The following is a 19,280-nucleotide window of genomic DNA, read 5'->3' on the forward strand; positions in this document are numbered from 1 at the left end:
CGAGCTGCCCTCAGCCAAACAGGAGGCAGACATTCACAGACGCTATGTGAAGATCTATGGAGTGTACTCACTGTATGTCGTCATCATCTTTCTGGATTCTTGCTACTATTAGAGCCTCCGCTGTGTCTCCATGACATGAGCCTGAGCACTGAGGGTATGTGCACTGCCATCAGCCAAACAGGAGTCAAATATTCACAGATGCAAGGTGAGGATGTCAGGACTGTCCCGACTGCATCTCATCATTATCCTCCACGAATATTGCAGCTATGAGGGCCTCCCGAACGCACCTGCCTCATCTGGCCAGTGTGAGGGCCTCATCGCCGCATCCTTGCCTTCGAGGACCTTATCACCATCATCCACTTTGACGTGCTCCTCATTGGAGGAGATTTGCAGCTCTTCCATCTCCCTCAGCCAGGTCCTGGCCCCGTTGCATCGCCAGAGTGCAGTCAATTGCACTCTGCACCTGTGGGAAACCAGAGATCTGTGCAAATCCCAGTGCTCTTGCTTCCTGGCTTTCCTGATCCCAGGTGAAACGCACAATGTGCCTTCATGAAGGGGGTGCCCATGACCTCCTGGATACACTTTTGGGTGGAGATCTGCAAGATCCTGCACAGGTTTCCTGTGGAGTCCTGGAAGGAGCCACTGTTGTAAACATTGAGCGCCACAGTCTCTTTCACACCCACTGGCAGTAGATACCCTCCATGTCCCATTGGCACCAAATCCTCAAGCAGGTGGCATAAGTGACTGACCAGTTCCCTAGACATGCACAGATTTCAGCGACACTGGTCCTCGGTCAACTGCAGGAATAACAGGCGCCGTCTATAGACCCTGGGACTAGTGAGGCACCTATGAATGACGGCTCCCTGTGGATCTTCAGCTGCGTCCACAGGAGGCCCTGCCACAGCTTCATCCTGAGGGAGATGATCCTCCCATTACCAAGCCAGGCGCCTCTGCCACTCTCATCTTCCTATACTTCTCTGCTCTCTGTAAGTCATTAGGCATACCGCTAAATCACCAGTCTCCACGATCCTGATGTTCTTCTCCTGCAGGATGAAAGAGAGAGACACGTGGGTTAGCATATGTGTCCTAAGAACCCCTCTTGGTGAAGCCTGAAGGCCCCTTCATGCATACAGAAGAGTGCCAGATGCCGCTTGGATGACCAGTGTGTGGTGCACTTCATGGCTGTCTGAAGCCCCACCCACTTCCACCCCACTCCACCTGACCGATTGGCGGCAGCTCCAGCCAGTGGACTGTGCTCTCAGCTCAGGCACAGGCATTCTCCTAACCTGCACTGCAATGCTGCGCTGTTAGCTTGACCCATGATGGATACTGGTCCAATCCTTAATAAACCCATGGCAAAGGGCTCCACCAGCGACTGTTCCACGCCCACCTTTCGCAAGGGGATTCCACGACTTGCCCAGTCGGCCAATTGTTCTACTATCCCATAAAACGCACATTCATTTGCAGTCTATGTATGCCCAAGGGGTGAAAAGTTCTGGAGAATTTGGTAGCACCTTCATGCTTTTGCGTTGCTTGAGTGGGCAGAAAAGCTTCAGAGGCCCAACTCCGAGCATGGCAATGGAGCTGCAGCTGAACAGTCTCAGCTGCAGAAAAATGCTCACTTTGGACAAGCCTTTCCATGTGTGGGACTTCCCTCACCCCCAACCCCCACCCCCCACTCCCGCCCCATGCCGGCATGTGCTTGTTTATTTTCTTCAGTGTCAGCTGCCTTGCCCCCACCCCACACCCTCCCCCCACCCACGTACTGAGCACTGGCCCTGGCACCACACTGAAAGCCAGCTGGGAAAAAGAGACTTCCCTCAGCTCCCGTGCACCCACCCGCCACCAAATTTGCGGCGCATCTTCCTTGATGTCCTACGGGCGATGCTCACGAGTGCTGCGCAAGGTTGTGTGCGCTCACCTCCAGGTTCCCCTCAAGGTTCAATTCACCAGGTGCACGCCTTTTAAAGGCAGTCAGGAAGTATGCCATTCTGAAGTCAAGCCAGCATGGGCGGTAAATTTGACGTGGGGGGTGATGATCCTGGCGTGAGGGCACAATGATGAGATGCAAATGCATTGAAATTAAGTTCCCGATGCTAGACGCAGGAAACGCGGCCCATCACTGACAGGCGGAGTGGATGATTGCAAACTGGTTTCACGACAGATCGAAACTGATTTTTGGCCTTCTCGCCACATTGTTGGCTCATGCCCGCTGTGATACCCGCTGCCCACTACCAATGGAACTGGACAACTCCGCCCATTCCTTTTCCTGATCATTATCTTCTATGATTTGGTTTATTTATTTATTTAATGAATGCAAGTCCCTGAAACCAAGCAACAGCATCCTCATTTGCTGAGTTCAAGGTGATCAGCCTGCCACTTAGTCTGTACAAGGGTCACTCCTAGGTAACGTGCGGCATTGTTTGCATCGTTCCACCAGTGCATAAGTGGTTTGTACTGCAGCCCCGGCAGTTGGCTCCACCAGGGCCTGGCCTGCCCCGAACCTATTTAGCAAGGACCATTCTCGCCACAGTAGTTCAAAGCCATTCCACAGATGGGTTTTGTAACAAGGAACTTGTAGTAACTTCCTGTGTTTCCCATGATCCTGAGGGTGTCTGCTGGTAAATCTTGCTCAGGAAGGATGCTCCATGTGGGGCACCGAGATGGGAGGTGGGCAGTAGGTGGGTTGAACAGGTCATCATGGAGTGGTAAGTACGGATGGTTTAACCAGGTTGTGGATTTTTGTCAGTCAGCCGATGTATGGCGGAGTGATGTTTGCAAGGACAGGAAGTCAGGGGAGGGGTGTTGAGCGGAGAATTCTAGCTGTGAGTGTCAACAATGTGTGATGACCTATGCCAGAGTTTATCTTCTTTGATAGAACACGTTCAAGGCTTTGATGCTTTTGTGTTTAAAGCTAACGAGAAAATTGTGTTTGCCACACCGAAAATTGATGTCCCAGTGTGCCTCGCTAAGGAATTGCATGACATGCCCAGTGCCTACAATGTTCTAATAGTGTACAATCCTTCAAACCACCATCAGGGCTTGGCATAAAGTGAACGTCAAGCATTTCCTACCTGAAATGAATGGGAAACTAGAGAGCAAGACATCGCTGGATGCGTTCAGACAACTCAAAGTATCATGCTTTGCAGTGACACAAGCAAATATTTGGGAGGTGGCTACCTACTCACTTCTCATTTACTGACGAGGGCATAGAGTGGGTTCAGCAACAGAGGAATAAAGTAACCTTGTTGCCGCAGGACCAAAGTAGTTTTACTCTGCATTGACTCATCTATATCTGACCTATCAGTCTTGGTATCATCATGAGGTTCAAAACAATTCATTTCCCTCTGACCTCCCCCACATTGAGGAACAAAACATCCAAAAAGTAGAAGGGGTAAAATGAAAATTGCATACAGATCATAGCAAAATAGGATATGTTATTATTAACCTTAGGCATTATATTCAGTCCTGAACGCCAATGCCCAGGGGGAAAAACTAAGTGGTGCCACGAAGCTGATCCCTGGAATGAAATGACTGAATTAAAAGTGAAGGACTTCAGCCTTGGAAGAAGATGGATGAGAGGAGACCTTAGAGGAATGTTTAACATATTTACAAATACAATGGCTAAAAGGAGTATTAATTCAATTTACATCATGGCAACGGGACAAGGGATCAAACTAGTTAAAAGCAAGCTCTGCACAGCTGTCATCAAGCAATCCTTCCCACACACAGAGTAAAATTAATACCTGGAATCGTCTCTGGGTTGGGGCAGTGATGGAAAAGGCACTGGAATCATTCAAGAGGTAATCAGGTGATTTTATGGATGGATTGCAGGCTTCGGTGAAAGGATGTACTGGATGGGTCAAACAGCTGCCTTTATTTTTTGATCTGTTGCAGCCTTATAACTATATAAATCAGGTTAATTTATTAATGTCATGCAGCACCAACGACCCAGAGATTGTTTGACAACCCGTATCAGGGAGTGAAAAGGCAATTTGCAGTCTATTTACATTTCTAAAATTGTGACAACTTCAAAGCAATGTGTGTATTCGTGTAAGTACAGCCCAACACAATGTACAGAAGTAAACAATTAATGAAGATTTGCAGCAAAAATTTATTTCCTTATACATTAAAAATATTCATAGATATAAACATATCATGGCTGTGGAGTATTTGATAAGTAGCATGTTGCTGTATGTGTCACTGAATATTTATTTCAAAGCTTGTATTTCCTATGATGGAGACTGAGAATCAAAAGCAGCTAAACTATGGGAAAATTGAAATGTGCTGATGTTAATCTGATGCTACAGTTATACGACACTCATGGTCTGATACTGGTTGCTGCACAGCGTGATTCACAATCAGTAGTACCCAGCTTATCTAAAGTGCTCTGAATTACACCCTAGATAGCGGAGGACTCTTGGTCTGCACACTTACACACAAGTGATAAAGGTTAAAGATTTGAATAGCACAATTTCAAAGCGCTGAAGAAAAGAATTAGAAAATGCTCAGGAGGTCCAATAGAGTACCTCAGCACTTCCTACATTCAACATTTAAAGATGTTGATCATCTGTCCAAATCTCTCCCTCTTTGGTTCTTGGTTGATTTTTGGTCTGATTCCATGTCTGTGAAGAATCCTGTGATGGTTTACTATATTAAAGGTTCTGTATAAATATAAGTTGTTGTGGTATACTTATCAAGTGTGCTATACTCTATACAGAGGCTAAGGCTCAGATTTTCACCATGACGGAGAATCTCTCCATCGTGGCAAAAATCCTGGAAATGGCCAGAAATTCTAAATCCCGCCCCAGAGCACGGCATTTCCTATTTTCATGAGGGTGGAACTGAAGTAGGGCCGGGGTTTGCATTTGCATGGTTTACGGAGACAGCTGGCCATTTAAATCACCAGCTGCCTCCACTGAAGTGGGATCCAGAGTTTGCCAATTAGACCACATAAGAGGAGGTCTGATCTTGGTGGATTCATTTGGATAGCCCGGGTACCCCTTTGAAGAGGTACGGCACCACTCTGGATATGATCCCGGGGCACCATTGGGATTCGTAAGGCACCCTATGAGATTGTTAAAGTAAACATAATTGTTCATAAAAAGTGCATAAGCTCACTGGAACTGCTGAAGCTGTCAAGGAACTGTCAAAGCATTGTAGAGCTGTCAAGGAACAGCCAAAGCTTTCAAGGAACTGTCAAAACTGTCAAAGGGTACTAGATGAGTTGGCATGGAGGGGGTAAGAGCAAAGCATGGTGGATGGGGCATGGATTGGCATGAGTTGGCACTAAGTTGGCATTGGGACTATTAAGGGCAATGGGGATGAGGGAGGCATGGGGTATGAGTGTTCATGGGGAGTGAGTAGGGGAACATGAGGTGGCATAGGTTGGCATGGATGGAGCATGGGGGGTATGTGGGGGGTGCGTGGTGGTGAGAGGTGAGGGCTGGAGGCCATGGGGGTATGAGGGGCCATGGGGGTGGATAGAGGATCATGAAGTGGCATAGGTTAGCATGGATGGAGAATGGGGAGTGTGTGGGGTGTGAGTGGTGGTGAGGGGTGAAGGCTGGAGGGTTGTTTTTTTGTATTAATCTTTTTTTAAAGTAACTTAAACAAAGTGCCGGAGCACAGAGGCAGGCCTCCAGCCCAGCCCGCCTCCACATCTGGCAGCCTTCACCCTCATTCCGGGGGCAGCGGGCCTGACTTCCAATCCAGCTCGCTCCCCAGGATGAAAATCCCTGCTGTAGGCGGCCGTTTGAATGGTTGTGTTCACAGAGATGGGAATTGTCCCTTTTCTGTACACTCAATTCAGCAGCGAAAACCTGGGCCTAAATGCTGCACTTTTGGAGCAACTTTTTTATTTGTAACACTATTGAAGTATTGAAATGATATCCAACATACAGTACATCTCAGGAGCATACCTGCAACAGTTATAACATTATCCAGGCAATGCACTGTTAGGGACAAATTTATTCCATTTATCAAATCATTCCTGTTAAACAAAACTCATTAATGTCCTTTGTTCACATCAGGGATAAACAACAACAACTTGCATTTATAAAGCACCTTGAACTTTTAAAACTTGGAACAAAGTTTGATACCAAACCATATAAGGAGATATTAGGCAGGTGACCAAAAGTTTGCTCAAAGAGATAGGTTTAATGGAGCATCTTATAGGAGGAAAGAGAGTTAGAGAGATGGAAAGGTTTAAGGAGGGTGTTCCAGAACTCAGGGCCTTGGCAGCTTAAGGCATGGCCACCAATGGTGGCAGGAATAAAATTGTAGTTGCTCAAGAGGACAGAAGTAGAGGAGCACATATATTTCGAAGGGTTTTGGGGCTGAAGCAGGTTACAAAGTTAAGGAGAGAGGCCATGGAGGGCTTTGAAAACAACGATGAGGATTTAAAAATCAGGTGTTGCTTAACCAAGAATCAATGTAGGTCAGTGAGCACAGGTGATGGGTGAACAGGATTTGGTGCACATTAGGATATGGGCAGCAGAATGTTAGATGAGCTTAAGTTTATACAGAGCAAATGGCACCTACAAAGAAACGTCTGCATGCAACCCCATTCCAATTGAATTGAAAATAACTTTTGGATGTGCATGTTGCATTGGCACAGTTAATAAGTTACACTGAAGGTTTCATACTTAACTGGCAAGCAGATCTCACAAGGAAATAATGAGCAAGATGTTAAATAGATTACTGTGAACATTAAGAACAGAGGGAATTAAAAATGAAGGATTGAAACAGACTTTATCTCGATGGAAGAATGCTTTCCAATCTAGAGAGCGTTCAAGCGTCTACTGTCAGGCAATGATCAAAGCTCTTGAAGCATGGGTATGTTCACCAGAGCTTCAAGGTTTTGCCTGGAACTTCCCACACATACTTTGGCTATGTTGATAAATTCTAAGAGAGTCTGGAGTTCAGAAACAGCCTTTATAATGACTCAAGTCACATTCCTATTTATGATGCAAATTTACAAACCTTTGAGGTAAGATATTTTTTTTAAGCCCACATTTTGTCCAGCTACCAAAACAAAAATCAAAAGTGTCAAAGGAAGTTCCCTTGGGCAACTGAGATTTTTGAAGTGTAATATTTACTGCTCACCATCACTCTAATCTGCCCTCAACATTACACATTCTTAGAATGATAAGTTTCTGTTTAATATGTGACCTACATAATATTACTGTTTTGCAGCACTTTCACATCTTTACCCTCCTTGGTTGCTGGCTGGTAGATGGCCTTTTCAGTTGTGTGATGATGAAGGGGAAGACATGAATTGACGCCCAGCAATGGGGGAGGGGGTGCTGTGAAAGGGGGGTTTGGTTATTTGGAGGACTGCTTTGTGTCATTGCCGTTGTGGGTCGAACAAAAGCAATTTTTAATGTGATTCACAGAGTCAGAATTAATTCCCCTTATTCCCCAAGTTCCCCTTAACCAAATGGTTTACTAGGCCATTTCAGAGGGAAATTAAGTGTCAACCATACTTGGATCAGGAGTCACACATAAGAACATAAGAAATAGGAGCAGGAGTAGGCCATTCGGCCCCCTCAAGCCTGCCCTGCCATTCAGTAAGGTCATGGCTGATCTGCCCCAGGCCTCAACTCCTCTTTCGAGCCAGCTCCTTAAAGCCCTCAACTCCCTGATATTTCAAAAATCTATCTACCTCCTTTTTAAATACTTTCAATGATCTAGCCTCCACAACTCTCTGGAGTAGACAATTCCAGACATTCACTACCCTCTGAGAGAAGAAATCCCTTTGCATCTCAGTTTTAAATGCGTGTCCCCTTATTCTGTAACTATGTCCCCTAGTTTGAGATTCCCCCACTAGTAGAAACATCTTCCTAACATCACATAGGGCAGACCAGGGAACATTAGTGAAGGAGCTTGGTTTTTACAAAAATGCAGAAGTTATATAGTTCGCCATTACCGATAAAAGCTTTTTATCTCAGATTTATTTCTTAATCTAGGACTGATGGGATGGACTGATGGAATTTGAACTCATGTCTCTAGTTTGTTAGTCCAGACTCCTGAATTACTAGTCCAGTAGCATCTGTACTGTGCAGTTTGTTCCTCCTGCAGGTCCAAACCCTGCTGCTGTACAATATAGCACAGCACGCTGCATACCATGGTCATTCTGGACACCCTGGGTGATGCATGCTGAAGGGCATCTCCAGACCTCTCCAGGTACCTGGAGTGCATCTCCAGCTTGCTGTTGGCTTGTTCCATTACATGATCGGTGGTCAAAAGACATTCATTGTATCATTCCTGTGACTCATTCCTTGGATGTCTGAGAGGTGTCATCAGCCAGGTTTTAAGTGGATATTCCTTGTCTTTGAGCAGCCAGCCTGTTACTCTGCTTTCAGGTGTGAAGATCTTTGGGAAGGTGGACTGCTGCAGGGTGACAGCATCATGGCTGCTGCCCGGGAGTCCTGCACGCACCTCCATAAAGATCTTTATGTGGTTGGAAACCAGCTGCAGTGGAAGCCCATGCAGCTAATCAACACTCCTGGGTAACCTTCATGGGTGCCGTTATTGCCACATGAGTATATCTGAGGACGCCCTACACCAGTGGAAAGCCAGTGGCAGCTGTAAGTCTGAGCACCGGCTCATTCTGGCTGGCCTCATTGCAGACAAAGCCCTGTCCCTTGCATTTGTAGGCCACAGACTATGATATCCTGCAAACGTCTCCAGGTGAACCCTTGAATCATCCAGAGCCAAACAAAAATGCTGAGGGCAGTGCTGGATTTGACTGGCACTGGCAAAGCGTAGCCACCAGGTCCAGCTGGCAGAAGGTGTTGTTCCAAAAGACGGCAAATGTCTGCCACCATCTGGCACAACACCCTGAGCCTCCTTTGCTGAGACATGTCAAGAAGTTTATCTACTGTCTGTGGGCCCTGTGTGCTGGGTTTGGCCTCTTGTGAGTTGTACCTCTGCTGTTCCTGTCTGTCTCTCCTGGAGCTGAGTGCCTGTGAGCAGCACCCTGGCATGGGTACAATTCCTGTTGCTGTTCCTGCTGCTGCTGGTGGACATCTTAGTCCTCATCTGAGGTCCAAAGTAACAGAGCATTATCAGCTCCATGCTGATAAGATAGATCAGAGCTTTAAAGTGCAGTGATAGGTCTCCGAATTTTCAAAGTGCAGGTGACATCTCCAAAGAGTAACCTGTCAGGACAAGTACTATGAACAAACCCTTTAACACAAACAGATAAGAAAGCAGTTACGGATACTCAGTGCATAGTGGCATATTCTCCTGTCATTGCTTCAGCCTCCTGAGTTGCTACTTATTTCTTGCTTTACTGCATAACTGCACCTTGAGACTCTAACAACACTGCAATGAGGAATACCTCCAGATATAGCTTAGCTTTTAGATTGATGACTGTTGCACCATCATGATAAATGTGACCAGAACTGGTGATAATACAAGGCTGTATGTGTCAGAATGTAGGTAAGACTTGCCTGTCAGCACCATAATTCAATTCCTCCAAATCTCAACACCGTTGTTTCTAGCCACACTCTGTTGTCATCCAATTTAGGGTGTATTTACATTGCAAGTTTAATGTTGTTGCAAAGGTCGGGCCCTGAATTGAGAAGAAATGAGGGAGAGGTTCTAAATGGTTAAACTTCTGGGAGAAAGTGCTGTGTGAGCATGAATCTCTCCTCAACAGGATAGTAGAAGTTCTAACCACACAAGGACCAAGCTGACTGACTCCTCCTGTCTACAGCATAAGTTTAACTTGATGCAAAGCCACATTTAAACAATGCTGAAGTGGTCTGCTGAACTTCCTGGGAACTTTCATTAAAAAGCTTACTGTTCAAAGTCAGCAATTACTCCCATCGCTCTTGGGTAACATCAAACATTAGTAGCCACAGTGTGTTCTCAGCAATCCACCATTGGCACTATATCGCAAGTATGCTTTTGACTGAGCACGTTTAATCCTTGGATACTGCAATGTATCTAAGAGTATGAAAGGGTATCAGTTTCCCTCAGGTTAAACATGAGATTGAAGATAGTCACTAAAATGTAATTATTTCATTCACTGAACTTTACCATTGAATCCTGAAACTTTGAAACTAAGCACTCATTGTATTCTTGGGCTTTTCATTGATATTCATTATTAATAATTAAACCTTAACATTCTATCCAAAAAAGTGAAAGGACAATTTTTAAAAGATTGTAACAGAAATTATAGTTAATAGCTGGAATTACTAAATGATGGCACACAAATTGCTTTTCATCTCACACTTGCCTCTCATGAATGACTAACATGTAATTACATTCTATTGTGGGGCTTATTCATCAAGGTGTACATATGGGAGGCAAGGTTAGGCTTCCCTATATTGTTCCGAACAATTTTTAACTCTGGTCCAAAGGGAAGGAGGAAGGTGGTAGACAGTTACTCGCTGGTTAGTTCAGCACTGCAAACTACAGAGAGTAGAGAAATTCTCCCTCCCCCAAGACACACAGTTGATCCATAAACAAGAAAGAATATTTTGTAAACGTGACCTCCCCAACTCACTCCCTCAACCACTAACACCCCCCCCTCACTCACCCCACTGCCATCATGAGTATGATACTGTATTACTCCATTGAGTAGCACTGAAAGGACATGCTTATGAGCTGTGGATATTCATATATTCATTCAGGAATCGGATTGTCTCTGGTTGCTATGGTCTGTAACTGTGTAAACATGCAGGAGGATTTCCTGCGCTCGCAGTTGTTTAGTGAAATCATGGAGGATTAACAACCACTGTCATTTATACACCACCTTTAATGTCGAAAACGTCCCAAGTGCTTCACAGAGACGTGAGGAAGAAACACACACATTTACAATTTCAGTAGGAATGACAATGAGGAGAATCTTCCCGCCATGTTTAAGATGTCAAATCCTAACCGGGCAAAGGTTTTCTCCACACGCACCGACAGAAAGCTGGCTTTCAACATGAACTCGCCATCTTATACAGTACCAAACACTTCTCCACTCTATGGGCTCTTTCACATTGGCCCAGATCTTCCGCAGACCCAACATCCAATCCAAGATGTGCGTCGGGTCTCTGCGGAAATCCTGACCTGCTGACCTCTGCTGAATCGCCCAGGAAGTTTCAATCTCGATGATCAATTCACCTGCTCCCCGGGACCCTCCACAAATATCTCCGAGTCTGAGTGAGAGTTGGAGACTTTGGACATTCCACATTACTTACCTGGATAGTCTAACTAGATGGTAACTACATAATTGACGCCCTCCCCCAATCACTCACACTGACCCCCAAATCTCTCCTGACCCCGACTACCCACCCTGACACTCTCACTGCCCCCAGCCTGACCCGACCACCCAACTGCTGTCCGACTACCCCCCCAACTGATCTGACAACCCCGTGAGCCGACCTGACTAGCCCCCAACGCGACTACCACTCCCAACTCATTCGGACCACCCTCAACCCACCTACCCGCCACCACCACCTCACTCACCCACCTGCCACCTCATTCAACTGCCACCCTACCCATCTCTTACCTCATCCACCTTCCGACCCGACCACCTCACCTCCCTGCCAACCTGTCTGCCTGCCACCTCAACCACCCGACCCACATAGCTCACACACCCTGCCAACTCACTCACTCGTCCAGTCGCCCATTCGTTAACCGTTCATGCTGGACATGTAAGCAGGTAGTGCGTTGCCCCCGCTCTGCAGCGAGCGGATGGTGCTCTCTGAGGGACGCTGGCTGCTCTCTGCACTTCTAAGAAAATCCAGGCTCGGAAGACCCAGCAAGAAATGTGGGGCAGAGTCGAGTTGAGTCGAGGCGGGGCGGGGCGGGGCGGGGCGGGGCGGGGCGGGGCGGGGCGGGGCGGGGCGGGGCGGGGTGGGGCGGGGCGGGGCGGGGCGGGGTGGGGTGGGGTGGGGTGGGGTGGAGCGGGTTGGGGTGAGATGGGGTGGGGTGAGATGGGGTGGGTGGGGTGGGGTGGGGTGGAGCGGGTTGGGGTGAGGTGGGGTGGGGTGGGGTGAGGTGGGGTGGGGTGAGGTGGGGTGGGGTGGAGCGGGTTGGGGTGAGGTGGGGTGGGGTGAGGTGGGGTGGGGTGGAGTGGGTTGGGGTGGGGTGGGTTGGGGTGGGGTGGGGTGGGGTGGGGTGATGTGGGGTGGGGTGGGGTGGGGTGGAGCGGGTTGGGGTGAGGTGGGGTGGGGTGAGGTGGGGTGGGTGGGGTGGGGTGGGGTGAGGTGGGGTGGGGTGGGGTGGGGTGGGTGAGATGGGGTGGGGTGTGGTGGAGCGGGTTGGGGTGAGATGGGGTGGGGTGAGATGGGGTGGGTGGGGTGGGGTGGGGTGGGGTGGAGCGGGTTGGGGTGAGATGGGGTGGGGTGAGATGGGGTGGGTGGGGTGGGGTGGGGTGGGGTGGAGCGGGTTGGGGTGAGATGGGGTGGGGTGAGATGGGGTGGGTGGGGTGGGGTGGGGTGGGGTGGAGCGGGTTGGGGTGGGGTGGGGTGGGGTGAGATGGGGTGGGGTGGGGTGAGGTGGGGTGGGGTGGGGTGGGGTGGGGTGGGGTGGGGTGGGGTGAGGTGGGGTGGAGCGGGTTGGGGTGGGGTGGGGTGGGGTGAGGTGGGGTGGGGTGGGGTGGGGTGGGGTGGAGCGGGTTGGGGTGAGATGGGGTGGGGTGGGGTGGAGCGGGTTGGGGTGGGGTGGGGTGGGGTGAGGTGGGGTGGGGTGGGGTGGGGTGGGGTGGAGCGGGTTGGGGTGAGATGGGGTGGGGTGAGATGGGGTGGGTGGGGTGGGGTGGGGTGGGGTGGAGCGGGTTGGGGTGGGGTGGGGTGGGGTGAGATGGGGTGGGGTGGGGTGAGGTGGGGTGGGGTGGGGTGGGTGGGGTGGGGTGGGGTGGGGTGGGGTGGGGTGGGGTGAGGTGGGGTGGAGCGGGTTGGGGTGGGGTGGGGTGGGGTGAGGTGGGGTGGGGTGGGGTGGGGTGGGGTGGAGCGGGTTGGGGTGAGGTGGGGTGGGGTGGGGTGGGGTGGAGCGGGTTGGGGTGAGGTGGGGTGGGGTGGGGTGGGGTGGAGCGGGTTGGGGTGAGGTGGGGTGGGGTGGGGTGGGGTGGAGCGGGTTGGGGTGAGGTGGGGTGGGGTGGGGTGGGGTGAGGTGGGGTGGGGTGAGGTGGGGTGGGGTGGAGCGGGTTGGGGTGAGGTGGGGTGGGGTGGGGTGAGGTGGGGTGGGGTGAGGTGGGGTGGGGTGGAGCGGGTTGGGGTGAGGTGGGGTGGGGTGAGGTGGGGTGGGGTGGAGTGGGTTGGGGTGGGGTGGGTTGGGGTGGGGTGGGGTGGGGTGGGGTGATGTGGGGTGGGGTGGGGTGGGGTGGAGCGGGTTGGGGTGAGGTGGGGTGGGGTGAGGTGGGGTGGGGTGGAGTGGGTTGGGGTGGGGTGGGGTGGGGTGAGGTGGGGTGGGGTGGGGTGGGGTGGGTGAGATGGGGTGGGGTGTGGTGGGGTGGGGTGGAGCGGGTTGGGGTGAGGTGGGGTGGGGTGGGGTGGGTGGGGTGGGGTGGGGTGAGGTGGGGTGGGGTGGGGTGAGGTGGGGTGGGGTGAGGTGGGGTGGGGTGGAGCGGGTTGGGGTGAGGTGGGGTGAGGTGGGGTGGGTGAGGTGGGGTGGGGTGGGGTGGGGTGAGGTGGGGTGGGGTGGGGTGGAGCGGGTTGGGGTCAGGTGGGGTGGGGTGGGTGAGGTGGGGTGGGGTGGGGTGGGGTGAGGTGGGCAGTTCGAGCGCTGTGGTAACCTGAGAAGAGCCGGGCCATTATTATTTTCTCTATAATCTTAGCAGCACCGTTAATAACAACGGTTTCAGTATGAATACCATCCACTACCATGGCTGTACCCATCAACCCCTTGGAGGAAGTTGTAAGTTGTTCACAGCTTTTTTGAAACTTAAAACACATTTCCATTTGATGAGGATGACTTTTTTTTCGAATGGAGGACAGCGGCAATAGCTGCATGGAGGGATTTTCAAACACAAAAACAAACCACTGCGGCTGCTCGAAATCGGAAACAAAAGCATCAAGGGTGTGAAATCGGGATCCATGGCGATTGTGGAGATGGCCTTACAGAAGCTGATTGCCCACCCGGGGTGGGAGGAGGGGTTGTGCATTGCACCGTCAGCCATTTCCAACATTGCACACGGCACCACACACAGCACAGTGCACACACACAGCACAGTGCACACACACAGTACCGCACACAGCACAGTGCACACACACAGCACAGTGCACACACACAGCACAGTGCACACACACAGCACAGTGCACCGGACACAGCACAGTGCACACACACAGTACCGCACACAGCACAGTGCACACACACAGCACAGTGCACCGGACACAGCACAGTGCACACACACAGTACCGCACACAGCACAGTGCACACACACAGCACAGTGCACACACACAGCACAGTGCACACACACAGCACAGTGCACCGGACACAGCACAGTGCACACACACAGCACAGTACACACACACAGCACAGTGCACACACACAGTACCGCACACAGCACAGTGCACCGCACACAGCACAGTGCACACACACAGCACAGTGCATCACACACAGTACCACACACAGCACAGTGCACACACACAGCACAGTGCACCGCACACAGCACAGTGCATCACACACAGTACCACACACAGCACAGTGCACACACACAGCACAGTGCACACACACAGTACCACACACAGCACAGTGCACACACACAGCACAGTGCACACACACAGTACCACACACAGCACAGTGCACACACACAGCACAGTGCACCACACACAGCACAGTGCACACACACAGCACAGTGCATCACACACAGTACCACACACAGCACAGTGCACACACACAGCACAGTGCACCGCACACAGCACAGTGCATCACACACAGTACCACACACAGCACAGTGCACACACACAGCACAGTGCACACACACAGTACCACACACAGCACAGTGCACACACACAGCACAGTGCACACACACAGTACCACACACAGCACAGTGCACACACACAGCACAGTGCACCACACACAGCACAGTGCACCGGACACAGCACAGTGCACCACACACAGCACAGTGCACCACACACAGCACAGTGCACCGGACACAGCACAGTGCACCGGACACAGCACAGTGCACCGGAAACAGCACAGTGCACCACACACAGCACAGTGCACCGGACACAGCACAGTGCACCGGACACAGCACAGTGCACCGGAAACAGCACAGTGCACCACACACAGCACAGTGCACCACACACAGTACCACACACAGCACAGTGCACTGGACACAGCACATTGCAGCACACACAGCACAGTGCACCGGACACAGCACAGTGCACCGGACACAGCACATTGCACCACACACAGCACAGTGCACCACACACAGCACAGTGCACCACACACAGCACAGTGCAGCGGACACAGCACAGTGCACCGGAAACAGCACAGTGCACCACACACAGCACAGTGCACCGGACACAGCACAGCGCACCGGACACAGCACAGTGCACCACACACAGCACAGTGCACCACACACAGCACAGTGCACCACACACAGTACCACACACAGCACAGTGCACCACACACAGCACAGTGCACACACACAGCACCACACACAGCACAGTGCACACACACAGTACCACACACAGCACAGTGCACACACACAGCACAGTGCACACACACAGTACCACACACAGCACAGTGCACCACACACAGCACAGTGCACACACACAGTACCACACACAGCACAGTGCACCACACACAACACAGTGCACACACAGTACCACACACAGCACAGTGCACCACACACAGCACAGTGCACACAGCACAGTGCACACACACAGCACCACACACAGCAGTGCACACACACAGTACCACACACAGCACAGTGCACACACACAGCACCACACACAGCACAGTGCACCACACACAGCACAGTGCACACACACAGCACCACACACAGCAGTGCACACACACAGTACCACACACAGCACAGTGCACACACACAGCACCACACACAGCACCACACACAGCACAGTGCACCACACACAGCACAGTGCACACACACAGCACCACACACAGCAGTGCACACACACAGTACCACACACAGCACAGTGCACACACACAGTACCACACACAGCACAGTGCACACACACAGCACAGTGCACACACATAGCACAGTGCACACACACAGTACCACACACAGCACAGTGCACACACACAGTACCACACACAGCACAGTGCACACACACAGTACCACACACAGCACAGTGCACACACACAGCACAGTGCACACACACAGTACCACACACAGCACAGTGCACACACACAGCACAGTGCACACACACAGTACCACACACAGCACAGTGCACACACACAGTACCACACACAGCACAGTGCACACACACAGTACCACACACATCACAGTGCACACACACAGCACAGTGCACACACACAGTACCACACACAGCACAGTGCACCACACACAGTACCACACACAGCACAGTGCACACACACAGCACAGTGCACACACACAGTACCACACACAGCACAGTGCACCACACACAACACAGTGCACCACACACAGCACAGTGCACCACACACAACACAGTGCACCACACACAGCACCGCACACAGCACTGCACTCATACGAGCACCCGAAACAACTTGAACCGATGCTATTCTGCCATCACACAGCCCCACTGTCTGATGTGACACCCATTTTCCAAGTTTGGACCATGCAAGTCCACTGAATGAATTTGCGTGCCCCTCAACAAAGACCATATGTTCACCAGCAAGATGGACTCTGGGCCAGTCAACAAATTGCAAGTAAGATGCTTTTGAGTTGCTTATGCTGAGCCTGGTTTTGTGGAAGTGCTGTGTTTTGTGTTTGTACTGATGCTTACAGTCAGAGAGGACAGAGGAATTCCTGACCCAGGTCCGGGGGCTGTGATGCCAGGTGCACCATGACCATGAGATGGAGCAGAGGCTGCAGAGAGCTAGGGGAAACTCAGTGAAGACGAAGCAGGGCGACGGCTTGACACAGAGAGTCCGAACCACCAAGCCAGCACTTCTCTTACCTACACCTGATGCAGGAGAAGTGCCTGAAGTCATCCAGGTTCAACAAGGAGGTGGGCACTGAACTGTGCCCCCTCTTTCATCCCATTCTTCACACTAGGGCAAAGACAGCCCTGCCAGTGGCCACAAAGTTCACCATCATCCTCTATTTTTACACCGCCAGCGGGTGAAAGCATTTTGCTACTCACCTGCCATTCCCTCCCGAGTTCCTGGATCTCTAGGTTGGAGGGGACACACTGTTGCTTCTCACATCCTCAGCCACTTCAGTCCATGCCTGCCTGGTTGGAGAGGCTGTCTTCTTCCTCCCGTCCTTGGGAGAGCTCACCTCTCTGCAGCCCCGCGGCTCCTTTAGCTGGACCTCCAGGTAAGAGAAAGAGACCCAGGGTACAGAAGGTGAGGTGAGGGTGAGGTGAGGTGGGGTTGGCAGCCTTCCCAACCTTCTCTCCACTCCTATGGTTGCTGCAGCCTGAATAGACCCAACGTTGGTGAGCTGCCCTTCAATATGCTATGGTCCTTTAAGCAGAAATCATTCCTCTGACAAAATGGCTGTGTCATCCTGCCCAGCCTCTGTAATTGGTCTGGGAGCCCGGAGGTGTGCTCTTAATTGGTCACCATCCGGAAAGAGGAACTGGGGGGCCCACTGTTTATACATTCGGATTCCCAACCCAAAAATGAACCCAAAGCTCCACTCAAAACTAAGGCAATAAGATTCTGTCCAGTAACTCTAGTTCTCTCTCCACAGACACCACCTGACCTTCTAAGCATTTCCAATGTTTTTATTTATTGGAAGTGTTTTCTGTCTGAGCAATCCTATTCTTTTTTCCTGAGTGAGGTAACAATAGAATTGAAACATACACACACTACCATCTCCATATTGAAATACCAATCAGTAAGCATACATATGGCACCAGGAGCATTACTCAACCCACTCGCTGCTCAATCCAAAAGTCCTGAGTTGAAGTCCTATTCCCGAGACTTGAGCACACAACCTAGGCAGCACCGAGGGAATGCTGCACTGTGTGAGGTGTCATCTTCAAATGAAATATTTACCCAAGCACTGTGCGCCTGTTCATGCAGATGCAGATGATCATATGGCACTATTTAAGGAAGAAGGAGTTCTCTTAATATTCTGGCCAATGTTTATTTGCGGGATAAAACAGAAAGTGTTGGAAAAACTCAGCAGGGCTCAGTGCTTCAGCGCTCAGTGCTCATTGTTATTACTAATTCAGAACCATGTGTGTAGTGCAAATATTTTGCTTACACAGCATGATAAGGGATAATAATATGCAATTTTCTGTTGTAACAAGTCCTGTGAAAGCTTCAATAGATTTTTGCTTCATTTTAGTGCCTGGCTACATTTATGTTTTGGGACAAGTTGTTAGATATCTATTTCAGAGAACATCCCTTTGCCCTCTAATATTTTATGACTTTGTACCAGTTAATTAGTTCTCAGTATAAGATTTCTTTTGCTATTTCTGGACGAGATAATGATAATTTCATCCAGCAAGTTAGCAATTTATGCAGTGATATTTTCATTCTTTCCCGGGAACAATCAACTTTTACTAGCTATTATCTTATTTTACACGCTACTTTCTAGAGTTATGCACCTGATCCCACAGACCCCTGAAAATGCTAATTTATTCTGTACATTTTGTAGTGCAGTTTCTGGTATCTGCAATGAACACATGTGTGTCACTTCTTCTGTCTGAAAACAAATGCCATGCTTATTTTTATTGTAAATTATATTCTATTTTGAATTTTTTCTATTTATATTTTTAAAATTCCATATTCTAAAGCAGCAGATAATGGATTACTAAAAAATAGTCTTATAGTAAATAGGGGATTCATTGTGGTCTTATTGACCAAAGCATCAGTCTAGGATTCTAGGCAGAAAATTAGGTTTTCACACACAGCCCTTTCCAGATGCTTCTCCCTCAACTGGTGGTACCTGTAAGTTCCCCTCCAAGTCACTTACCATTCTGACCTGGAACAGTATTGCCGTTCCTTTACTGTTGTTGGGTCAAAATCCTGGAACTCTCTTCCCTAACAACACTGTGAGTGTACCTTAACCACACAGACTACAGCAGTTCAAGAACACAGCTCACCACCATCTTCTCAAGGGCAATTAGCGACGGGTAATTGTCATGAGGTATAATAATTTCCATAATATTTTTCTGGTTTAGAGTAAAGTAGGTTTATGGGGGATT

General features: G+C 50.1%; 1 protein-coding gene across 5 annotated transcripts in view; it reads right to left on the reverse strand.

The window, feature by feature from the left end:
- Positions 1 to 19,280, reverse strand: part of chrm3b (cholinergic receptor, muscarinic 3b) — a 1,038,143-nt gene that overhangs the window by 600,495 nt on the left and 418,368 nt on the right. Inside the window, exon 1 of one of the 5 annotated variants that reach the window (XM_078557273.1) lies at positions 3,449 to 3,490. The exons of the other annotated variants lie outside the window; for them this stretch is intronic. The gene's annotated coding sequence lies outside the window, so the exon portion shown is untranslated. Of the gene's footprint in view, positions 1 to 3,448; positions 3,491 to 19,280 lie in introns of those variants that run through there. 5 annotated transcript variants of the gene reach the window in all.

This window comes from Cetorhinus maximus, chromosome 14 (assembly GCF_964194155.1).
Source record: "Cetorhinus maximus chromosome 14, sCetMax3.hap1.1, whole genome shotgun sequence".
Taxonomy (NCBI): Eukaryota; Metazoa; Chordata; class Chondrichthyes; order Lamniformes; family Cetorhinidae; genus Cetorhinus; species Cetorhinus maximus.